Raw genomic sequence first — 26,673 nt, forward strand, 5'->3', positions numbered from 1 at the left:
TGCCTTCTTCACAACACTGTCAATGTGTGTGGTCCATGTCAAGTCCTCGGATATGTAGGCTCCGAGGTACTTAAAGCTGTTGACTCTCTCAACCGGTGCCCCGTCGATGATGAGGGGGCTGTAGTCCTTGACCCCCGACCTCCTGAAGTCCACAATCATCTCCTTTGTTTTGCTGACGTTCAGGGAGAGGCTGTTTTCCTGGCACCATCCCGCCAGGACCTTGACCTCTTCCAGGTAGGCCCTCTCGTCGTTGGCAGAGATCAGGCCCACCACCACTGTGTCGTCAGCAACCGACTACAAGCGCAGATAATGGAGCAATTGATTGCCAGGGCGACACCCCCTCTCCACGCACGGAGCTCCAGGGCATCATCAAGACAAGGGTCTAGGGCACCTTCCCCTACCCGACCAAGTGACCCGGAGCCCGGCCAACAGAAAGAGCCTATCCACGTCTCCGAACCCCCTCCCCGACCGGTCCATGCGAGACCCAGCAACCGGGAAGAACCGGCCTATGCCGCAGAGAGACCGAATAGACGACTTCAAGATCTAGAAGACCTAGCAGAGGAAGAGGAAGAGGAGGAAGGTCAAGCCCACCAGCAGCATTGTACTCCACAGGACCAGGAGGTCCAGTACAGCCCAGACTTTACCCCCGAGGCCCTGTGTTACAGACCCCCGACTCAACTCAGAGGTGAGTTTGACGCACAGCCAGCCCAGAGGAACAGTACCTGGGTACCCGGGCCTTGGTACCCACCAAGTACCAGCCCACGACGACACGTACGGGGAGACTCGCCCAGGAGGCCTCTCCCCCAACGCTCACCGATGTGCCAGCCATCCATGGCATCGTACCTTGGCACACCGACGTTCCCGGATTTTACGCACGAGGACAGAGCACAGTACACGGAATTACGGATGTGCTTAGAGACTATGATGTCCGACGTCCCTGATGAGTCGTACAAATATGCTATCCTCCTCAAGCACCTGAAGGTGCCCAGAGCGCATAATATAGCGCTGGCATATTCCAACTCAAGTACCCCATACACCGCGGCTCTAGTAGCCCTCGACCAGCGTTACGGACGCATATGGGACTACGTGATACAAGAGATAAGGAATATTGACCGTCTCCCCCCCGCCACAGACAATCGCTCATTGGATGACCTCTCTATCAAGGTACAATCCCTGGTAGGGATGCTGGGGTCCCAAAAGGAAAAGGGTAGAAACGAACTGTATGCTAACTCTAATGTAGAAATGATATTCTAGAAGCTCCCTGCAGCCCGACAAGAGCGATTCAGGCGGCAAAGAGACCACCGTGATCCCGACGGTCCCGAGCCATCCCTCCTAGACCTGGCCGACTTCCTCGCGAGAGAAGTCAGCAGCCTACGACTGGATACGTTCGTGCGGAGTGGACCAAGCCCCAGAGATGGACCTCGGAGATCCAACGATAACCGCAGGCTGGTGACCGTCATGCACCAAGCCGAATCAGTACCGCGGAACAAGAACCACAACACCCCCTCGACGAAAGAGAAGTGGAAGATTGTATGCCAGTACTGCGAGAAAGAACATTGGCTGTCACAATGTGACACTTTCAAGAAGATGACCGCAGACGAGGTGAGTCAATGGATAAAGTCCAACCGCCGCTGTTACCGCTGTGCGCGCAGCCATATGGCAGCCGAGTGCCGCTTGAAGAAGAGGTGCAGCCGGTGTGACGGCGCCCACTTGGACGTCTTGCATGACAGCAACAGGAAGAAACTCGCACCCCCAAGCAGCACCAGAGTAAGCGTCATGTATATTGACCCCGCCAGCAGCGGGAGCTCCCGAGTGCTCTTGAAAGTGGTCCGAGTGACATTAAGCTACGAGGACAAGGTCATGGACACTTACGCCGTCCTTGACGACGGGTCAGAAAAGACTCTCCTCCTCGCATCCGCTGCAGCCCAGCTGGGTCTGCGGGGGAGCGAAGAAACGATGACAATTCGTACTATAAGAAGAGACCTGAAGACAATAAAGGGTGAGAACGTCTCCTTCACTATCGCAGCAAGCGGGCAGCCAGATAGGCGGTATAGGATCACTAACGCTTTCACCAGCCAAGACATAGGCCTGTTGCGGTACACCTACCCCATCTCCAAGCTGATGGAAAAATACGTGCACCTGCGTCAACTACCTATACCGCTCATCGACGGCGCCACCCCGACCCTGCTCATAGGATCCGACCACGCACACCTCATCGTCCCAATGGACCGGGTCCACATTGGGCCCAGAGGCTGTCCAGCAGCAGTCGAGACCCGCCTAGGATGGACACTACAAGGCCCCCTCTCCAGGTCTCCCAACCGACCAGCAGCCACTCGCTGCCTCCACTCCAGAGTGACAGAAGAAGACACCACCCTCTTACAGCACGTCGAGAGGCTATGGACACTAGAGACAATGCCCTTTAAGAACGAAAAGAAACACATTCGTTCCAAGGAAGACATTTATGCCATAGCCCTCCTCGAGCAGAGGACAAAGAGAGTCGAGGTCAATGGAGTGATGAGATACGCAACTCCACTCTTGAGGCGAGAGGGTATGCCCACCTTCCACGCCTCAAAAGAAGCGACGGAGCGATATCTACTGAACACCTAGCGGCGCCTAGCCAGAGACCCCGCTCAAGCCACTGTGTACCGCGCTGAGATTGACAAGCTAATCACAGCGGGACACATAAAGAAAATTGACATTCAAGAGGCCAATCAGACGACCGAATCATGGTACGTGCCCCACCACAAGGTCCACCACAACGGCAAGGATCGTATTGTGTTTAACTGCAGCTACCAGATCGGATTACAAAATCTGAATAAAGAACTCTTGCCCGGCCCAACACTCGGCCCCTCTCTACTAGGCGTGTTGCTACGTTTCCGCCAGAACAAGGTGGCCATCAGCGGCGACATCAAAGGGATGTTCCTGCAGGTGCGACTAGTGGAAGAGGACAAGCCCCTGCTGCGGTTCTTATGGAGAGAGAGGATCGGGGAGGAGCAACCATCCCTCTATCAATGGGAAGTCCTCCCTTTCGGAACCACATGCAGCCCATGCTGTGCTACGTTCGCACTGCAAAAACACGTCGCAGAGGACCCAGCAGCTGACGAGGAGGTCCGACAAAGTGTAGAGAAGAGTTTCTACGTGGACAACTGTCTGCAAAGCGTCTCAACGCCAGAAGAGGCCGAGGCCCTCCTACTCAAGCTCCGCGCCTCCCTGATCAAAGGCGGCTTTGATCTCCGGCAGTGGGCCAGCAGCGACCCTCAAGTACTGCGCAGCCTCTCCCCAGAGGACAAGGCAGCAAGCAGCGAGACCTGGATGGCGACCATCCCAGGTGAAGCCCAAGAAATGACATTAGGACTAGTCTGGCGCTTCAAAACAGACTCGCTCCATTATAGACACACACCCCTGACCAAGGAGCAGGGAAGGTCGATTTCACTACCGACCACCAGACGGAGTGTATACAGAACACTTGCCAGACAATATGACCCGTTGGGATGTATTCTACCTTACACCACCAGGGCAAAAATGATTGTGCGAGAGCTGTGGGACAAGGACCAGGGCTGGGACGACCCCATACCCGACCACCTTGCTTCCACATGGAGAGAGTGGGAAACAGAACTCAACTCGCTCCCAGGTGTCAACATACGCCGCAGCTACTTCCCACCCACAGTGCGGCTGGAGACATGCCAGATGGACCTGCACGTCTTCAGCGACGCCTCCGAAGTAGCCTACGGTTCGGTGGCCTACTTGCGGGCCCGAGAGGAGGGAGGAGAAATACATACCGCCTTCATCCTGGCTCATTCAAGGATAGCCCCCCGCAAGCAACAATCGATCCCGCGTCTAGAGCTCTGCGCAGCCCTAGTAGGAGCGCAACTCGCCACGTTAATCCAACGTGAACTCACCATCCCGGTGCAAAGGACAATCCTGTGGTCAGACTCCATGACCGTACTCACATGGATCCAGTCCGATTCGTGTAGATACAAGGTCTTCGTGGGAGTCAGAATCACAGAGATCCAAGAGTTAACAGAATCAGCATGCTGGAGGTACGTGGACACAAAACAGAACCCAGCAGACGTCATCACACGGGGAATGTCCCTGGATGACCTCACACGTCACAATATATACAGTGACGGTCCCGAGTTCCTCAAGCTCCCGGAAGAAGAGTGGCCTAACCCCACCCCACGGGAGGCTAGTCAAGAGGAGGCAGAGATGAAGAAATCTATGTTCTGTGGGTTGACGCACACACCAGTCCCCACAGACCCCAACATAGAAGACTGCCCCTGCCTTGAGAGTGCGCAGTTAAAGACATTCCTGTGGCACCACCCTGAGGTTCCCTCCACTACTGACATTAATGCAGCTAATTACGAAGAAGCAGAACTCCTTCTGCTACAGCGAGCCCAAAGAGACTCGTTCCCCGACGAGCTAGACTGTCTGCAGGGATCAAAGCCAGTCCCGTCAGACAGCAGACTGCTCCACTTGGCCCCTGAGCGCGACGCCCATGATCTCATCAGAGTGGGTGGTCGTCTGAGAAGGGCCCCGGACTTAACGGATGATGTCAAGTTCCCTATAGTTCTCAACAGCCGACACAAGGTCACAGAGCTCATCATAAAGAAATACGACGAGGACGTGCACCACGCTGGGGCAGAGAGAGTCTTCGCTGAGATCAGACGTCGCTATTGGATACTGCAAGGAAGAGAAGCAGTACGACGCTTCCAGCGGACCTGTCTAGACTGTCGCAAGTGGCGAGCACAGCCCAGTATACCCAGGATGGCTGACCTACCCCCCTGTCGCCTCCGACTCGGCGACAAGCCCTTTCACTCCACCGGTATGGACTGCTTCGGCCCGCTGTATGTGAAGAAAGGAAGAGGGACGGAGAAGAGGTGGGGTATTGTATTCAAATGCATGACCACCCGAGCGATACACATAGAACTCCTTCCAACCATGAGTACGGACTCATTCCTTATGGCCTTCCGGAGATTCACAGCGCGGAAAGGAAAACCGTCTATATTATTGTCTGATCACGGGACAAACTTCAAAGGCGGAGAAAGAGAGCTGAGAGAGAGCTTCCAAGCTATGGGCCCAGAACTTAAGACCCACCTCGCTCCCTCTCAGATTGATTTCCAGTTTAACCCCCCGAACGCTCCTCACTTCGGGGGAACCTGGGAACGAGAAGTACGTTCAATAAAGACAGCCCTGTACGCCGTGCTTGGGGCCCAGACCGTGGCGGAAGAAGTCCTCACGACAGTCCTCACAGAGATCGAGGGAGTATTGAACTCAAAGCCCCTCGGTTACGTCTCAAGTGATGTAGCAGATGTCGACCCAGTCACCCCCAACACTCTCTTGATGGAGCGGCTGGACCCCGCGCTCCCACAGACAGTGTACAGACCTGAGAAAGCGAACGGCCGAAGAATGTGGAGGTACAGTCAAGTATTGGCTGACAAGTTTTGGAACAGTTTCCTCCTCCACTATCTACCGTCTCTACAGACCCGCCAGAAATGGGTAAAAGAAAGAGACAATTTGACGGAGGGCACAGTCGTCATGATCATAGACCAGTCACTACCCCGAGCTATGTGGCCGGCCGGCCGCGTAAGCAAAGTGATCACTGGTGCCGACGGAAAGGTCAGAGCGGCAGAAGTGCTCGTCCAGGGACGGACATACACCCGACCCGTGGCGAGGCTGATAGAGTTGCCAAGGCTACCTGACTCCCTTGCTGACGACCATGACCCACTGACTTTGTGAATTGCCCTACTCCTCACAACGGACATTGAGTAGTGGACAAGACGGTTAATCTGTCTCTGCTTATCTAATTAGGTGCGGACTAATTAGGAGGCGGCTGTTACAAAGGGTCAGATTAAACCGAATATATATATTTATTACTTGAGATATATTGTATAATATTTGTATATCGTCTGATATCCCTTGTATATTCTTTGTATATATACACGGAATATCCCTTTACCTAGGTACAGGCCAGACCATAATATTCGTTCTCCTATTGGACAGCGACCCCTAGGCGCCAACGGCCATACCCCCAATGGCAAGTTCAAAGCTACCGCTAAGACATGTCTCAACATGTCCAGGTTTGCGCAGTAATACGAGACAGAACTGAGGTTGGCACTAGATTATTCACCTTATGTATAAATACGTCGCAGGTGGATACAGAAGCACTTAGCCTAAAAGTGAGTTGACCCAAAACGTTGAAGCCTTCACCACGATACAACGTGCCGTGAAGTGGGCCCCTTTTGCCCCTAAATAGAGCCTTGAGAACCACGTGCGAATTGATAGCTAAGTGTCAGAGTTTAACGCTGTATCGTCGAGTTCGACTTATTCTATTGTAAAGTAATAGTCTATTATTTATAGTGTATCGTGCGGCTACCGTTCTACAGTGATCAGCATTACCACCGGTTCGTCGTACTCTAGCTAGTGCACTTATCCAGGCTGGGCGGCCTAAACTCGTGCCGCGATCCGAGGAGTCCTAGACGAGAACCGTTGGATATGTACACCGGAGAACATACACCGGCGAATGCAGAGCCTTTTCCGGCTGGATTATATTGCTTTGGTACTGTGGCTGCTGGAGCAGAGAACCGTCTACCCCACTGCTGTGTGGGATCTACCCTGTGAGGAGCACCATCGAGCCCGCCTCTAGGACCCACAGAGGCTGGCTAGCTTTCATCCATGCTGTCTTGCATACCGGAGTATAGCTGTTGCTTTGTCTATGGACCAAAGGATTATTGTCTCCTGTATCTGGAGTCTCTTTATTCCTCGTTGATCCAGACTTTGCTCCCGACCATTCCTCTCCCCTGCTGGCTTACAACCGGAGGGAACCCCCTTAGTATCTCCAGCTGACTACGAGTGTGCCTTATGTAATTCTCATGCTACAGGTGGTGTTAGTTATACCCATCTTATTATGCTCATGGACTTACGCTCTTGACCTACTTAAGTGTTCTTCGCCATATAAGCGCAATTCATAATTCTCAATTTGTAACCTATTGTTGCTGCTCTAATAATAAATACTTCTAAATATAACTTTCTTTGTTTTTTTTTTTATCAAATTTTTTATTATTATTCACATGAAACAAGACAACACATTAACCACAATCACAGTACATAGAACTTCACAAGAAAATAACTAAAACAATAATAATAATACAGACTAACAATTATACAGACAAGAGAAAAGAAAACAGAGTTCAACCTTCTAAATTTTAATTCCAAGGGGTACTATCTAATAAATGGTCTTTCCCAGTGTTCAGCCCCGATTCCCGGCCGTGTGATATAACTTTCTTTGTTAAGCCGTATTCTTGTGTGGGTGTTCACCAGATATACCGTGTACTGTATGGCCAGTAATTAAAGTACATAACTAAGTAGTGGTTTAATGATACCATACTCTCAATACAGTCAGGGAATTGTACCCCTCAGTTACACTCTGATTCCCCTAATATCGAGGTTGGATCGTTTTGTATACTCCCTCTTCATGGACCTCGTTCCTGGGGTGAGACTCGTCATCGCTCTCTATCGTTCCACGGGAGGATGCCGTGTTCTCACCCCATTCCCCTTGGACCCCCTGTTTTGCTGCGTTGCCCGTCGGCAGCGTTCTGGTCGGGAAGATGCCAGTGTTTTTGAATATTCCCTGCATCTGCCTTTCTTTCCCGTTCGCTGTCTGTTGCTCTCCAGGACTCTCGTGAAGTATCCCTTGGAGAACCTGATTCCCCACAGCTAGGACTGCCCTTTCAGCTAGCTTGTGCCCAGGCAGCTAGCCCTGCCTCCACGCCTGGTCTGGCTCCCTCGCCTGGCCCAGCCGCTGGCCCGGTCCAGCTTCGACGCCCGGCCTCCACGCCTGGTCCGGCTCCCTCGCCTGGCCCGGTCCAGCTTCTACGCCCGGCCCGGCCTCCACGCCGTCTCCGGCCTCCCTCGCCGGCCCCTGTCTCCGTACCAGGCCTCCGCCGTCTGGCCCCTGTCTCCGTACCAGGCCTCCGCCATCGGGCCCCTGTCCCCGTGACAGGCCTCCGCTGTCGGGCCCCTGTCTCCGTGCCCGGCCCCCGCTGTCGGGCCCCTGTCCCCGTGCCAGGCCCCCGCTGTTGGGCCCCTGTCCCCGTGCCAGGCCTCCGCTGTCGGGCCCCTGTCTCCGTGCCCGGCCTCCGCCGTCGGGCCCCTGTCTCCGTGCCTGGCCTCCGCTGTCGGGCCCCTGTCTCCGTGCCCGGCCCCCGCCGTCGGGCCCCTGTTCCCGTGCCCGGCCTCCGCTGTCGGGTCCCCGTCTCCGGTGCCCCTCTCCGGGCCTCTGTCTTTGTCCCCCTCTCCAGTGCCCCTGATCGCCGGCTTCCTTCGGTCCCGTCCGGGCAGGAGGGGGGGGTACTGTGAGGTTTTGTCCGCTCCCCACCCACTCGCTCCGTTCCTTTAAAGTACTTTGTTGATTAATTGCATTCCCTGCCACGCTCCGTTCCTTTAAGGTACTGTGAGGATTCTGTGATGATTGGTTTGTGGCCGAACGCACACTTCTAAGTCAAGTATCAATTACCATCACGCACCTGATGTGTGTTCTAATCAGCGCCCCAAGAGGCTTTATATACTCTGATTCCCCTAATATCGAGGTTGGATCGTTTTGTATACTCCCTCTTCATGGACCTCGTTCCTGGGGTGAGACTCGTCATCGCTCTCTATCGTTCCACGGGAGGATGCCGTGTTCTCACCCCATTCCCCTTGGACCCCCTGTTTTGCTGCGTTGCCCGTCGGCAGCGTTCTGGTCGGGAAGATGCCCGTGTTTTTGAATATTCCCTGCATCTGCCTTTCTTTCCCGTTCGCTGTCTGTTGCTCTCCAGGACTCTCGTGAAGTATCCCTTGGAGAACCTGATTCCCCGTACGAAGCTACGCCTCGTTTATCTGCCCGCTTTACGCGTTGCGCTTTGGTGAGTTTTTGAAACAGTCTTTTTGGATCACCAGTTTTTTGTGTGTTTGTGAAACACCGAAGAGATCCCGTTTTTGTTATACTGTTCTCACCTATTTTTTGTTGTTGGATTTACTCTTTGGATTACCGTATTGTTTTTTCTCTGGACTCTGCTAACTGTGTGTATCACACCGAAGATCAAGTCACTTGGATATTAATTTGGATCAGTCACCTCTCTGTTATCTGTTGTGCGCTGAGCTAACTTGGATTCTCTATCTCCCTCCGTGTTCCATCTGGAGTGTATGCTGGGGGGATCTGCAGAGCGGCTCAGACGTCACAAGCAAATTCCTCACCAACACCGTCTGGGATAATCTGCAGAGCCGCAAGACATTCTTCACATGCCAGATTCCCAGTTTGTTCTGTTTTCCACCTAATTCAATCTTGTGACTCTGAGAATAAACACGCCCCTGTTTTTGGCTAACTCTGAAAACAACTCTCTCTGTGCCGTTGCGTTTGGGGTCGGTTACAAACCTTAACAGAGCAGCCATCTTACCTCTTCAAACATCCACTATAGACTGAACGTGAAGAGGGACGCACAAAAGGAAATACGTCACTTCGGGAGGAAGTGACAACGCAACGATTTCAAAATAAACTATTTGAGAATAAAAATAATAATAATTAAATTAAAATAAAACGTGAGGGATTATTTGTGGAATACATAACAGTATATTATATCTGCTACATTCACCCCCCCTGAATTCCACAAAAATCCTGAACGACCGACAGGACACACTAACAGGGACCTCCAACACTACGTCAGAACTGGTATGGGTTTACATGAAGAAACGTATCTTCAAAATCAGCTAGAAGCTACCTGTCACACAGGTTCAGAGAAAACAAAAAGATGATCAGTCCTATGTTCCTCCTAGAATCACTCGGTGCCTCGTACACCAAACTACCCTACCCACTCGAGTCCCATATCTCATCTGTGAGCACATGCAGTAAGTACGCTACTTACAGTGACACATCGCAAGATAAAATAAATGTAATAAAAAAAACTGAAAGAGATAGTACAGAATGCCTAAGACAGAACGAGAAGAGACCGGGGCCTCCTACCAACAGAGTCAGCGAACCCCTTCACACAGAAAGGCCTCTAAACCATTGTCTCTATCAAACGGTTGACTCTTTTAACCACCCTGCCAGCCCGTGTCCTGACTACACCCTTTGTGCCCCTTAGTGTGGGTGTTCGGCAGTCTCGGTCCCGTTCTATAATAGCCGGGATGACTACAGGAATAATGGTCGGGACCCTTGGCACTGTGTCTGATGTGTCAACTGTAGACACTGGTCTGGAGGACTGGGCACTACTTGCATCAACTACCGACACTGTCCCTGGTACACTTCGCAGACTCTGGTCCACATCAGACTGATCTTCGTCCACATCAGCCACGTCACGGGAGCCATGACTGGTAGCTTCTTCAGCCCCACTCAACACCCATGCGCCTGTCCTATCCTCCGAACCTCCCTCTTCCTCCAGAGAGTTGACGAGACCCATGCGAGACCCGTCCTATGATCCTCTCTCTTCCTCCAGAGAGTTGACGAGACCCATCCGAGACCCGTCCTCTGATCCTCTCTCTTCCTCCAGAGAGTTGACGAGACCCACCAGAGACCCGTCCTCTGATCCACCAAGACTGTCCTCAGTCTCCGGCGCGTCCCCATCAGCAGTCTGGGTAGGAAGCTGATATCCAAGACAAGGTTGCGATGCACCACTCTCGTCTTTCCCTTGTCATCTTCCAGCTTGTAGACATGAGTCTGTGGGTTGCTGTCCATGACAGTATAGACCAGGGGTGTCAAACTCATTTTCACAGAGGGCCACATCAGCATTATGGTTGCCCTCAAAGGGCCAAAGACTGTATAAATGTTAATGTAATGTAAAATAAATGTAGCTACTCATTTACATATTGTTAAACATGTTGTTTCTGTATTTATTACTTATTCAAGTTATACATATTGCATATGCATTTGCATAGATGTAACAATATATGTTAGCTTATGTTATTTTAACAAATAATTTTAGTTTATCAGAACCCCATATTATTCCATCAATCAATGATCAAACCATTCAAGTAAATAACAAAGAAGAATATCATCAAATACAAGCTATGACATTAAGTTTGTTCAAAACCTTTTTGTCACAGTCAAGAGGGGCAGAACTAACACCTGTGAGCTGCAAAGAACACGTGGGACAGATGTAGCAGATGTTACAAAAACAAATGGCTGCACACAACCTTGCAGAGGCCATACATCCAACTAATGGAAGATAGTTTAATTAACTTTAATTAACAGATTGCAGAATGGGTACAGTACAGTACAGCTCAATACACACAATTGTTAAGGGGGTGCAGACCAGAGAAAGACTTTCGACTTGTTTACATCAGGGTCCCCCATTTTCAATTCGTAATGAAATTGCTAGTATGTGTCTGCATGAACACACAACTGTAACTGTACTAAAAAATAACAAAATAAGGGTTGTCTCAGTTCACAACTATATTGGTCAAGTTTTGGGTGGGACTTGTTTGCGTCCCTACAGCTTCTTATTCAATTGAGCGAGATGCTCGGTTATGTCACACAGCCAGCTTGCATCTGACAGTTCAGACAATATTTCTTCAACCCTTTGTTACCTATTCCGCCTGGATCTTTTTTGTATTTTGGGCTGTAAAATTGTCAAAGAATGTCTGAGGAGTAAGTGCTTTTGGCTTTTTTCCTTTGTTACTTCATCAATACCTCAGATGTTCAACACACATGTATGTGTAAGAATGTGTAATAACTAAGGCTGTCAAAGCTTTATTAACGCATTAACCCACAATTATTTTAACACCGCTATTTTTTAACCCAAGATTAATGTAAAAAATTTTTTATTTTTTTTTTTTTTTAACTAGAGCTCTTGGGGGGCCACATCAAATGACGTGGCGGGCCGCATTTGGCCCGCGGGCCGTGAGTTTGACACCTATGGTATAGACTGTTGGTTCCCACTTGTCCGCAAGTTTCTTCTTCCCCCTCTCACCTTTGTTTGCAAGGAGCACCCTGTCTCCCACGTTCAAGCAAGTCCCTCTGACTTTACGGTTGTAACCTTTGGCTTGCTTGTCTTGCTCTTTGATGGCATGTCTCCGAGCAACGTCTGCTGCTTCATGGAGGTGGGACATAAGCGTTGTCACATAGCTGCTGTAGTCAACAACCACACGGTCATGGAGAACCTGTCTGAACATCACATCAACAGGGAGCCTCGGAACCCGCCCAAACATTAGGTGGAAGGGTGCATACCCAGTTGTCTCATGCACTGTCGCATTGTATGCAAATAGTGCGGTGGCTTAGCACCAGATTTGAGAAGGATGTGGACACGCCGGACAAAAGCACCAAATGTTTCCCACGTGTTCCTCATCATCATAGCTTTCATTTTGGGGTAGGGGCCACGTCATCATGATGGATTTCAAGATGGCCGCCATGTAAAATCAAGGTTCTGCCCATAAATAAATATCTTGGTCCATAGCGCGCTCAATATTTGAGCGAACACAAAGGTATTCGTATCCCTGTAAACTAGAGAAGCTAAGCTTTCCATTGGTATCATTTTCATTAAGCCCAACTGTTGGGAAGGAGGTTTTAATAGGCAATGATACAAAATTATGTTAAATTTTCGCCTAGAAAAAACTGCCATGCTCATCTTCCAAAAGGTCCCTTGGCCGTTCACATGAATATATCAGAGTGGACATTGGTTTTATAGGTACCCACAAGCCTCTTCTTTCCAGACATACCCACTTTGTCCAACTTGCATGCTATTTGGGGCAATAATCTAGCAGGTTTGTGCATGTGGTACAAATGTGTCGAACATTCTAACAACTGCCAAAAATGTGAATGTTGAGTTAGGGTTTGTTGTTAGAATATTTGTACCATTCTAACAACATATTTACATAATCTTTTACTTGTTTAACAGTCAGACATGCATGAATGCATTCGATATGCTGTCAAGCTCCTGCATGTACTCCACGTCAGCCATAGCGTTGAGGCATCCAGTGAGATAGAGGCCAAAGGAGTGGAGCACCTCTCCGTCATCGGACTTGATAGTAGGCCAGTTCAGTGCATTGTATATACGCCATTGAGATCTTGTATCCATTTCCAAAATGTTCTTTCAAGAGCCTCCTTGCCTCGCGATAGCCTCGCTCTGGTTCCATGTGAAGACAACTTCTTATCAGCTCTCTTAGCTGTCCATCCGTGTACTGCTCCATGAAGTACAGCCGGTCTCTGTTACTATCTGTCTTGTCCTCCACTCCGTGTTCAAAGGCCCTGATGAATAGCCTGTACCCCATAGGGTCTCCCTTGAATATAGGAATCTGTTGAGGGGGCAGAGTAGCATGGTTTTGTTGCTTCACTAGGAAATCCACCATGGCTTGTGTGGACTCTTGTTGCGGAGACTCTTGTTCCTTCTGTGTAGCACCGCCAGGTGCTCTGGAGCTGCTACTGTAAGCAGGTTCTCCTTTTATCGCTACGGCCTGAGGAGTAGGCGTAGCCTGCTCGTGAGCTTGTGATTCGAAGGGCTTCTTTTTCTCTATGTAAGAGTTCATTCCATCCCTACGGGACACTCTGGATGAGGCTCGCTGGCCCTCGTACTCTTCCAGTACTTTGAACTTAGCATGTGCGGCAGCTAAAGCAGCATGGACCTGTAAATCCTCTCTCTCTGCTCTTAGCTTAGCTAAGAGCAGAGCCTCCTGTTCCTCCCTCTCTGCTCTTAGCTTAGATGAGGTAGCTAAGAGCAGAGCCTCCAGTTCATCAAGTTGTCGTTTTTGCTTTAGAGCGGAAGCCTGGGCTAGCAACTCAGCCCTCTCTAATTCAACTTTCAGACGCACGCTTGCAGATGATGTTCTGGAAAGTGTAGTGGATGGTGCTCTAGACCAGTGGTTCTCAACTGGTCTAGCCTCGGGACCCAACATTTTCCTTAGTCATTAAGTCGCGACCAAAAATTTTGAACGACTATGATTTATTTCAAATTTTGTTTTTGCAGTAATACACAATCTTTCATGCACTGTTAAAAACATGAAATAAACACAAACAAGTGCAACTATGGCTAAAAACCCAATGAAATAAAATAATAATAAATAATATATGCTTCTTAGCAGATTTCTTAGCTTAACATAACAGACCTATGTTTGGGGGAACTAATGGGATAACTGCATGGGGTTGCAACAAAAGTACAACTAGGGCTAAAAACACAATGAAATAAAATAATAATAAATAATATATCCTTCTTAGCAGACTTCTTAGCTTAACATCCCAGGGAACTAATGGGATAACTGGGGATGTTGTTTGCTCCTGACAAGAGTCTCAAAGTCTGGGGTGATGGTAGACAAAGCAACTCTGAGGTTGTGCTCAATGTCCAATCTGTTCCTCTGCTTTGTCTCCAGCTGGACCAGAGCTGAGAAGCCACTTTCACAAAGATAGCTAGTGCAACAAAAACATTTTATATATTTTTTTTTTTTTTACTTTTTTTTTTCTTATTTTTTTTTTTACACATCCGCGACCCACTCAAAATGGCCCAGCGACCCACTTTTGGGTCGCGACCCACCAGTTGAGAAACACTGCTCTAGACCCTTTCCTTTTTACGACGCCAGATGCACTGTCTTCAGGCCTGACCTCATCTTGGTGCTTCCTAGACGCCGCTATACGCTGATGCACCTCTTTCATCCATGTGTCAGCATTTACTGTGAAGTTGTAAAATGTGTCATTCTGCGGCGTGAACCATTCATCCTGATCTTTCTTCTTCTCCTCTTCTGATGTCTTGCTTAGTACCACCTGGACTGAAGTTTAAGCTCACCGAACTCTCCAAATAGATTGTTGAATTCTACCAATCTTGTACACCTTCCAAGTTAACGTCGTTGTCCTCATCCATTAATTGATTCATCTTATTCATGTGACCAGTTAGTTGACCTAACTTAGCTCTCCTCTTATTGATGGCCTGACGGACATCTTCCTCATAGACCCTTTGTGTCATCTCAACCTTCTTAGGTTCCGACATTTTGTTGTTATCTTTCTTTCAGCACTCCAGTAGTTTGTGTTGATTCCTTTTTCCTCTTGGAACAGAGTTTTCTTACTAATATGAGGGCCGACGTTCCACTCTACTGGTTATTGCTTACTCGTGAGTAGTACGTTCGTTGATAAAGAAAAATAAAGATATCCAAATGGTTTATTTCTCTTCCAGAGCGAAGTCTTTCTTTACAGAAGTGGTCCTAAAGCTACTTTCCTAAATATTCATGTCACTACTACAAGTTAAGAAAACTGTATTTTCCCAGTCTCCAAAATCACAGCAGACTCGACACATGAAAATTCCTCCACACTGGAAAGCCGTAAATCAACTTGCCACAGCAAAACGGTAGGCTTGGCACCTTGGTTGAGAAATGCAGGCTTCAGTCTATGTTGTTTAGTCTATCTGTTCAGTCCTGTTCAGTCCTGTTTCAAGCTACACACTGCCTGTTCTTCTTCTTCTTCTTCTTTGAATTTCTGGCAGAGTAGACGCATCGTGGCGTATTACTGCCCTCCGCAATTCTTTTTATGGGCTCTTCTTCTTCTCCTTCTTCTCCTTCTTCACCTTCTTTTTCTTCTTCTACTGGACCCCGTCATCAACTACATTGACCATTGGAGTGCAGCTACTGCTGCTACTTCCTGTCTGAGCCCCCCTCCGCGGGACCCACCTTGCCCCCTGCTATCTTATCCTGGGCTGCTTTGTCCCTCGCAGCCTTGTCCCTCGCAGCCCCCTCAGCCAATTCCCTAACCACCTGCTCCCAGTTCAGACCTTCCAATCCCAGATGTTGAACCGCTATCCTAACAATCATCTTCACCATCTCTGTTTTACCCTTAGCCTCTGCCATACCAGTAACTACCCCTGCCACGAAGGCCACAATACCTAATTTCTCCTCCCTTCCCCTCTCTCTTTCCACCTGCTCTACCCTCACTGCCAAATTCCCTCCTTCAACCCCCTGCACCCTTTCTTGGCTACCCTGTCCTGCCCTGCTAACCGCCCCAGCATACGTCAACTTACCCTCCCTTCTCTCTCTCCGGTCCGCGACCTCCTTCATCATCACCTCGCACCCCCTAAACGCTACACTATGCTCCCCACCACAACTACAGCACTTCGGCTTCACTCCCTCTCCACACTCCCCATATTCATGTTCCCCGCCACACCTAGCGCACCTCAGCCCCTTCCTACACGTGGTAGCTATATGGCCAAACTCCTGGCACCTATAGCACCTAAGAGGATCATGAACAAATTCCCTAACCCTATACATCCTATGCCCCACAAACACCTCCCTAGGAACAACCCCACCCTCAAACGTAATCACTACCGTCCCCGTCACTGCCCTCTCCGCTCCCCTCTTCATCCTTTCTGCACTCTTAACTACTGGACTATATATAGAGACACAAATGTTCCAGAACGTTCGATCATGACATCATACTGTGACATCACAAATGTTCTAGAATGTTCTATTATGACAAATAAGACGGTTCAATGACTTTATCTAAATCCAATCAATATTCCTAATGCCGTTTCAATGTAAGGTTATAAAAATAAACATATAAACATTCATATAATACAATAACCTAAATATAGCTTTGGCTCCTCCACCATCTGCCATGCTCTTGGGAAAGACAAGTCCACAGCACTTCCCATCTTCCATTCATACACGGGCTGTGACACAACTTCAACATTTTGCGGGAGGGGGAAGAAGTCTGCATGGGTGGCTTGTAATGCCTACCCTCAAGTCACAGAGGCCTTCAACTTCATGGCAGAAAATCCATTTACTCCTGTGACCATAGAAGCCCAGCACTTTCACCTTCTGGAGCGCTTTACCATCATCCTCTATGACAAGACTAGTGAATTGAAACCTGTCGATGAAGCACGGCGAGTGTTGTTCTGTCAAAGAAACAGATCCATGGAACACATTCCACCTACCCAAGATGCACTTCTGCAACATGTAAAGCGAATTGCTTACCAGTCTGGGATCTGGGCGATGTCTGACCTGGCCCAACAGCCGGCACCCAGTCCTGAAGGATGGGGATGGACCTTGGATGGAGAGGTCTGGCTTCCTGTGTGGAGCAATCTACCCATGGCATCAAAAGCCTGCAATGAACTTGTGAAGTGCAATTGAAGTGGTTGTGGTGCAAGGTGCTCATGCAAGAAGGCACATTGGAAATGCACAGATCTTTGCAGCTGCCATTGTGACAGATATGTCACAGCTTCTGTGCACTCACCCGGAGATTTCCTGGACCTCTCTCTCGTGCTTCCTGGACTCCAGCCTTCCTACCGCCTGCCCACTGAGGAAGATTCCGACCAGGATCAAAGCCAGCGTGCCATGGTTCCCAGTGCCAGACCGTGGCCACATATGGTAGGCTACAGTCTAGTTCTCTAGTCTATTCTATTAAGCTTCTTTTATTGTTTTGTATTTTGTGCTGCCTTACAACCTACAACCCGCGCTTACCAGTGTTTGCTTTTGCTCCTTAGTGATTCCCCTGGACCTGTCAAGACACCTTGTGACCCCTCTCAAGCCTCACGTTCCCCCAGACGTTCCCTGGACCTCTCCCTCATGCTTCCAGGACTCCAGCCTTCCTACCGCCTGCCCGCTGATGAGGATGCTGACCAGGATCAAGGCCAGCATGCCATGGGTCTAGTGCCAAAACCTAGACACATATATACGGTACAGTCTTGATTCTATTAAGCTTTTCCAGTGTTTTGTATTTTGTGGTGCTTCGCATTCGCTACAAGCTCGTACTTACTCATATTTCCTCTCGCTCCCCAGTGACGCCTCCAACCAACTTTCCCTGGACCACTCCTTTGTGCTTCACAGACCCCAGCCTTCCTACCTCTGGACTCTTGCTCACACACATGCACACATGCTGGACTCTTGCACACACTCTTGTGTGTGTGACTCTTGCACACACCTATGCATATTGGTCATACGCAACATCATTCCCACATAGTCTTTGCACCATATACTTAGTTCCACACTCCATAACAGTTAAATACGCCTATACGGGCTAAAGAGTTATGATAATAATAATAATAATAATAATAATAATAATAATAATAATACATGTAATTTATTGAAGTTCCTATGTCTCTGTGCCACCTCCCTCCGCCATAACTTTACGAGATAATTTGTTCTTATAGAGTGATCCTAATAAAATGTCTATTTGATTCATGCATGTCTGACTGTTAAACAAGTAAAAAAAGATGTAAATATCGCTGCTGTCGGGACAAAACCTCATAACTCCAAAAACCCAACTTTTCAGCAGATGAAAAAAACGAACACAGATTTGAGGGTGAATAGAGTTAGGAGGTTTAGACAGATGATCTGTTTAATGCTTTCCCATTGTTTAAACTTTGTAAAACCCACACACACATATGGAGGATGATCTACGGAGTTGATTTATATAAAAAAGAAATATTAAAAAAATTGAGTTATGAGGTTTTGTCCCGACAGCAGCAATATGTTGTTAGAATGGTACAAATATTCATCTGGTGACATTCTTCATAGCATTAACACATTTATTGACCCAGAAAATGTGTAGTTTGACACCAAAATTGATCTTCTATGTTCAACATTCTAACAACAAACCCTAACCCAACATTCACATTTTTGGCAGTTGTTAGAATGTTCTACACATTTGTACCACATGCACAAACCTGCTTGATTATCTCCCCAAATAGCATGCAAGTTGGACAAAGTGGGTATGTCTGGAAAAAAGATGCTTGTGGGTACCTATAAAACCAATGTCCACTCTGATATATTCATGTGAACGGCCAAGGGACCTTTTGGAAGATGAGCATGGCAGTTTTTTCTAGGCGAAAATTGAACATAATTTTGAATCATTGCCTATTAAAACCCCCTTCCCAACAGTTGGGCTTAATGAAAATGATACCAATGGATGGCTTAGTCTCTAGTTTACAGGGATACCAATACCTTTGTGTTTGCTCAAATATTGAGCGCGCTATGGACCAAGATATTTATTAATGGACAGAACCTTGATTTTACATGGCGGCCATTTTGAAATCCATCATGATGACGTGGCCCCTACCCCAAAATGAAAGCTATGGTGATGGGGAACACGTGGGAAAAAATTGGTGCTTTTGTCCGGCTCGTCCACATTTTTTTGCTAAGCCACCGCACTAAAATGTCAGAGTCTGGATTTGCTGAGGCCATCTGGCCTTCTCTCTCAGCGGCAGTGAACGGATCATACCTCCCAGGGTTCTGTTAAACCTCTCAGTCCCTCCGTTCCCCATGGGATGGTAGGCGGTAGTGTGTGACTTGGAGACTCCTGACAATCTAAGCAGTTCCGCAATGAGCTCGCTCTCGAAGTTGGCTCCTTGATCTGTATGTATGCGCTTCGCAAATCCATATACACAGAATACGTTATCCCACAACTTCTTCGCAACTTGCTTCGCTTGTTGATTCGAGCAGGGAAAGGCATGTGCCAACTTTGTGAAATGATCTGTCAGGACAAGGACATCCACTGAACGCTGTTTGCTATCTTCTGCACTCCAGAAGTCCAAACACACTAGTTCCATGGGAGCGGAAGTCCTTATACTTTCAAGTGGAGCCCTGGCAGACGGATCTGGAGTCTTGGCCAAAATGCACCTCTGGCAGCACTTCACATAGTCTTTAATTTGATGCTCCATCCTCGGCCAAAAGAAGCATTGTCTTGTCAGGTAGATCGTTCTTGCCTGCCCTTGATGGTCCGGCTAAGTCATGTACGCCCCCAAGGCCTTGTCCACTAGACTCCGGGGCAAGACGAACTGAAGCCTCTTCTGCTTGCTCAACGGATCCTTAGTGACTCTATAGAGCACTCCATCAGTGACCTTCAGTCTCTCCCATTGTCTGATCAGTACCATAGCACTTGCGTCCAGACCGTCTCTCTCTCGCCTCGATGGTCTCCTCTGTCGAGTCAGAAAAGACGTGACCTTAAAGATGTCAGGGTCACTCTCTTGGCTTCTCTGAAGCTCTGCCAGAGAAAAGGCAGGTAGCAAATCCTGTCATGGTGGAACAAGATGTTGAACGGTTTGGATCAACTCTGTTGCCCTGGACTCTGCAGCTGCATCCCAATGGTCATGGGACTCAAGGACCGCCTTCACAGCGTTGTTACACAAGGGTGGCGAACACTGGGACTGCATCACAGTAACGCGCTCTGACCTCTCTGTCCGTTGACACTGGACCTTCAAACGGAAAACATCTTGAACTCCGTTCTCTCTAACCTCACCCGATTCGGCGAGCAGATTGCCGTAGGACTCTGTGACCAGCCTTCGCCTAACCGTCTTGGCAAACGGATCCCGACTGAGAGCATCAGCCACTATGTTCTTGGTTCCTGCGATGTGCTTCAGGCTGAACGTATAAGGAGCGAGCTTTGCGACCCAACGTTGTTCGCAAGCATCAAGTTTGGGCTTGGTCATTATATAAGTGAGTGGATTGTTGTCCGTCCATACTGTGAAGGAGTTGCCCTTCAGCCAATGGCTGAACTTGTCGCACACACTCCACTTCAGTGCCAAAATCTCGAGCCGGTGGGCTGGGTAATTCTTCTGAGAACTGCTCAGGGTCTTGCTTGCGAAAGCTATGGGGTGCGCTTTACTTTCACCAGCTGGTACTTGTGACAACACCGCACCGAGCCCGTCCAAAGAAGCATCGGTTGACAGAATCAAGGGACGTGAGAAATCAGGATGCGCCAGAACCACACAGTCCAGCAGACTCTCTCTTAGACTGACGAAGGCGACGTCACACTCTGAAGTCCAGTCATCAGGTCTCAGTCTCCTGAATGTTCCCGCCTTCACCTTCACCTTCATTCTTCCTCTCCTCTTCTGTCCCGCAGTCAGAGCGAATAGCGGTTTGGCGATGGAAGAGCAATTAGGGATGAAGTGCTGATAGAAGAAAACCATTCCCAGGTAGGATTTGATCCTCCGTACTGAGGGTGTACATCCATCCTCCTCCATGAGATCTGTCTTGGACATGCCGGATATGACTTCCACCTTTGCAGGGTCCACAGCTACTCCGCTACTGTCTATGATATGGCCCAGAAACTTGACAGACGACCTCATCAGATGACACTTCTTTGGACTCAACTTGAGATTGTGGTCTTGCAGTCGCTGGAAGACGACCTCCAGTCTTTGTAATGCCTCCTCCTCCGTTGATCTGAAGACCAGCAGGTCGTCCAGATAGCATAACAGGCTGCTGAAGTTCATGTCCCCGAATATACTCAGCATCATGCGCATAAATGAGGCAGGACTATTGCACAGTCCCTGCGGCATTCTATTATACTCATGTAGGCCTATCGGTGTAGTGAACGCTGTATACCTCTTATCCTCTTCAGCCATGGGAACGTTGTAGAAGCCGGACGTCAAGTCCATCGTGCTGAAGAAGGTGTTCCCTCCCAAGGCGGCCAGACAGTCTGACTGATGTGGAAGAAGATGGGCGTCCTTGAGTGTTCTCGCATTCAACCATCGGAAATCGGTGCAGATCCTCAAATTACCGTCCTTCTTCCATACCATCACCAGCGGTGAAGCATAATCACTCACTGATTTCCAGATTATCCCTTGTTGCTCCATGTCTGTCAAGACCTGTCGTAGTTTCTGGTAGTGAGCAGGGGGTACTCTCCGGTAAGGAAGGCGGAATGGACGATCATCGGTAAGGCGGATCCAGTATTCAACAGGGTCCTCCCCTGCCACAGGCACAGTGTTGTAGAAATCTGCAGAGGCAACATGACACGCCACCAAAATGTTGTTTCAGTATGTCAGTCACAACTCTCGGGTTCTCATGAGGCTTTAGCAATGGGTTGTTACGGAGCGTTATCTTCACAATGTCTCTGGCTCTGCCCATCCATCTGGACAACATCTCCTGATGCTGCTCGTCCACTCCTATACCCCTCTTCCTCAGGTAGGTGTCCATAAGCTCCTCCCACTCATGCACTGAGATCTTGTCAGACCCATCTCTTCTGTACACTGGAGGCTCCCTCACATCCGACTGCATGACCAGCTTTACGCCAGTCTGATTGAGTGTGGAGTTGACGCGTGGTTGGCCCCCACCTGGGTATTGAACCCACTCTTGACTGCCTTCATTCGCCTGGCTCTCTCCTCTCAGCTGAGCTGATATTGATTGTCCCACCTGCTGGGCGATGTGTGTTATCAGGTCACTCAATGCTGGGTCGTTCCTGTTGGGGATGGCCGCAGGTGAAAAGGTGGGTCTGTGGGCAAAGGGTGTGTGGCTTGGTAGATGGGTTGAGGTGAAGACTGGGGAACCGTCATTGCCCGGGACACTAACCTGGTGGGTCTGACTGGGTGCTCGTGACCTCCCCTCACCTGGGCTCGGCCCTGGGGAATTAAACAGCTGTAACCCCCTCCCATAAGAGTTAAGCAGTGATGAACCCCTCCCCAAACCAACACCCGGAGAGTTAATTCGAGCCAACAGCTGCGCCCCCCTCCGAGACGCAAAATCACTAGGATCATGAACCACCCTCTCCCCAATGACTCCCCCCTCTACAACAGACCCGCTCTCTGCGACGGCTCCCCCCTCTACAATATTGGGATCCATCCTTTTTTTTCTATAAAACGAGCTATAGCTACCAGGAAAGAAGGGACAAAAAATTATATATATTCTACTGATCACAATATTTTTTCCTTGACTATTCCTACACCAGGAAAGAGAGAAAAAATATATATACTGATTACAATATTTTTTCTTTTACTTGGCTATTCCTACACCAGGAAAGAGGAGGGAAAAAATATATACTGATTACAATATTTTTTCTTTCACTTGGCTATTCCTACACCAGGAAAGAGGAGAAAAAAAAATATATATATACTGATTACAATATTTTTTTCTTTTACTTGGCTATTCCTACACCAGGAAAGAGGAGAAAAAAATATATATATACTGATTACAATATTGTTTTCTTTTACTTGGCTATTCCTACAACAGGAAAGAGGAGAAAAAATATATATATACTGATTACAATATTTTTTCTTTTACTTGGCTATTTCTACACCAGGAAAGAGGAGAAAAACCAGATATAAAAGATAAGAGAAGAAAAAAATTATTTCACTATAAATAATGGAATTCTGACGTTCGACGACTTCCCGGTGACCAAGCTGGTGTTGGTTCTTGCTTCATCCGGGTCAACGGCACCAGTGTAGCCGGTTCTAGGCCTAATCCTCTATGTCGGTCGTGTATGTGAAGTGAAGACAGGCCGTGATCCATTTCAGCATTTATTTCTGTCAAGCAAACAGACAAGACAGTATTACATCTTGTCCACTAGATGGCACCAACAGCTCACAGGCTCTTCAAACATCCAGTATAGACTGATATTTTGAATTGGACATTGGAATAACACATTATAATAAAACAATACAATAAAATAATACAAAATAAACAATAGGATTCATTCATTTACCTGTCAAGCAAACAGACAAGACAGTGTTACATCTTGTCCACTAGATGGCACCAACAGCTCACAGGCTGCAATGGGGAAATATCAGTCACATTTATCAGGTGCGGCCTGTACACCTCTCCTCGTCCATATACTACAAGCCCATTTAACATGTGTTCATACAAAAGTTCGTCACCACGGTTAAATTTCACAAGTGCACAACTGCTCATCATTAACACTTTAATCGCCGGAAACGCCGAAACTCGTCATTGCCCGCCATTTCTGCCGAAGACGCCGTAACACGTCTTTGATATCAATATTTCAAAAATCTGTGATGGAAATCATATTTCTCTCCCGGGGACCTGAGATATACTGCTGAGCTCCACTCAACTCTCTAACGGTTCAAGAGCGCCATCTGGTGGCCGATCGGCAGATCGCCCAACAGGAAGTCATGTGGATGAAGTGGTGCTCGCCCATATTTCGTCCGGGCACTCGCTATCATTAGCAGGACTCCATCTTGACACAGTGAACACCGATCGGTGCACATAACTCGATAAACAACATGATTTGGACGTATATACTATTATACAACCTGGAAATGGATCGGGCATTTCGACATCCCATAATAGAAAAAATTATATTCCACGCTCATCCCCCAACGGCGCGAGGCAGATACGGTGAGTTTCAGCGTTATTTTCTAATGTCTGCTATACTAACTGCTCTGATGATCATATGACCCACACTAGATGAATGATATAACGTTGCCCATGGAATTATAAACGACCCCCCGCCCATCCGGTCAACATCAGATCATACGTAGTAACTTCTAGAAGTACCTCCAGTTGAAATTTTTTATCTGGCACCGATCGCTACCAAACTGTATTTGATCATCAATATAATGCATTTGGGGCTATAAATCAAGTTCTGGAGAAAGATGCAGAAAACGATAAAAACATACTTATACTTTAGACCGTATTTTTGTATGAATATGTGAATGAAAAAGTATAACGTTGCTACACCCTGAACAATAGATATAGGACATTGAATGGGCCATAATAATGTCAATTTAGCAATACAATTTAAAAGGTTATAGCCATGCAAAGAAGGGGAACTTCTCCATAGACAAATAGAGCTGGCTAGGGATGGTAAATTATGAATTTAACCATGGCGATCAAAGTGTTAACGTAGATATTATTATACACAACCGGTTCATTGCCCGAAACCTTATTTACAATATTTAGACCATCATATGTTCTTTTAGACCAGAAACATATTTACAGACACCAGTGGAGGCTGCTGACCACATTTTTAGGTGAAGCACAAATTATTATATTATATATTAAATTATATTTTTTAAACATCCCCAACGCTGCAACACCCCCATTTCTCCCAGGTGTCAGACTCCTCATTCGCTTCCATTCATTTTGGGGACCATGTTTAAATATCATCCTTCTGAAGTATAAACAAACTATACTGCTGTGACGATTTCAATAAAACAGACCTTTCTGAGTCAATGGTATGCAGTGGTGTTGCGCAATATGTCGGGGCCCCCCCGCAGGGCAGACCACTGCCCTAAATCAAACCAAGCAGACCATGGCTCTGCGGCCAGATCAAACCAAGCAGACCATGGCTCGGCGGCCCGATCAAACCAAGCAGACCATGGCTCGGCGGCCCGATCAAACCAAGCAGACCATGTACAGTATACAGTGGCTAATATACTATCAATACTACTATTGAATATACATACACTATTCATTTCATTTACACTATACATTTCATCAAACCAGCATGTCATGTCTCCCTTAACTGTCGGTGAAAAGAGGGAGAACTACAATGACCAGAATGCCTGGCAATGTTTACTTCCTCCTCCACAGAGGCACTAGTCACTAGATCTGATCAGTGCAACGTACGCTAGCCTAGCCACAAGCTAGCGGCAAACATTCATTCATTTAGGCAGCACCACTAACACAGTGCACATAAATATTATCTGCAGGCTGCATTAGCAGCCAGCAGCCAACGTGATACATTACATTGTGTTTATATGTGACATAGCCAAGTTAACAACGTTTCATTCCCTTATTCAAGTCTCTAAACAATTCGACTAGCTAACGTTAGCCATTAGCAAAGAACGCTAGCCTAGCCACAAGCTAGCGGCAACATTAATTCATTTACACTAACACACAGTGCACATAAATATTATCTGCAGGCTGCATTAGCAGCCAGCAGCCAACGTGATACATTACATTGTGTTTATAATGTGACATAGCCAAGTTAACAACGTTGCAATCCCTTAATCAAGTCTACTACAAGTATGTATTGTTCTCTAAACAGTTAGCTAATGTTAGCATCCAGGCTAATCAGGCTTTCGTTTTACAAACACTACAACTTTCTTTTTTCTCCACTTCTTCATGTTGCTCAGTTGCTGGTTTATACTTTGGTCCTAATGTTGGCGCAAAGTTTAATTTAGCCTACTGTGTGTTGTTACAGCTGTACTGTAAACTACTAGCTACAAGTTAGCTTGCCTTCACTGTCCAAGATGGCACGTTCACGTCAACTACAACTACACTAGTCTTCAACTGAGATTAAAAAAAAAAGATATATCATCCAGTGCACAACAATAAGTGAACAAGTGAATAAAGATCTTAAAATATGAATGATTATATTAGGCAAATTAATGTTCTTCTTCAGGCAAAATGCACACATGAGATGATGGAACACAACTTTGACTAGAACACTGACGCCAGCCCAGCTGCAGTTCTGCGTGTATTTTACCAGGCAGACTCTGATTGGATTTGCAAGGCTGCCAATCATTCAACCTCCGTGTATTGGATGTCAAGGGCTGTCAATCATTAAATCCTCCATTCAATGGCAAGAGTTTAACTGCACAGTCCGTGCTTAGATGAAGTTAATAGCCTATTTTGATTGGCTGTTATTTATTATTTATTTAACAATGGGTCAACCTGTGAAGTATTCTGCACGAATAATTACTGCAGGCAATACTGCAGTGCAGGCCTGCTCAGAGCTGTCAATTTTGGCCATTTTTGAAGAAAAAAATATTCACTGGCATTTTTTTACAGAGGAAAACAGTTATAATAAAAAAATAATAATAATAATTAAAAAAAAAAAAAATATATATATATATATATAGGTATATGTAAATTAATAATAATTATGAATTATGAGTGAATTTGTATTTCACGTGTTGTCATATAGAAACCTCCACTGACAGACACTGAGCAGCCATCTTACCTCTTCAAACATCCAGTATAGACTGAACGTGAAGAGGGACGCACGAAAGGAAATACGTCACTTCGGGAGGAAGTGACAACGCAACGATTTCAAAATAA

The sequence above is a fragment of the Notolepis coatsorum genome (genome assembly GCF_963971535.1).
Source record: "Notolepis coatsorum genome assembly, chromosome: 12".
Lineage (NCBI taxonomy): Eukaryota > Metazoa > Chordata > Actinopteri > Aulopiformes > Paralepididae > Notolepis > Notolepis coatsorum.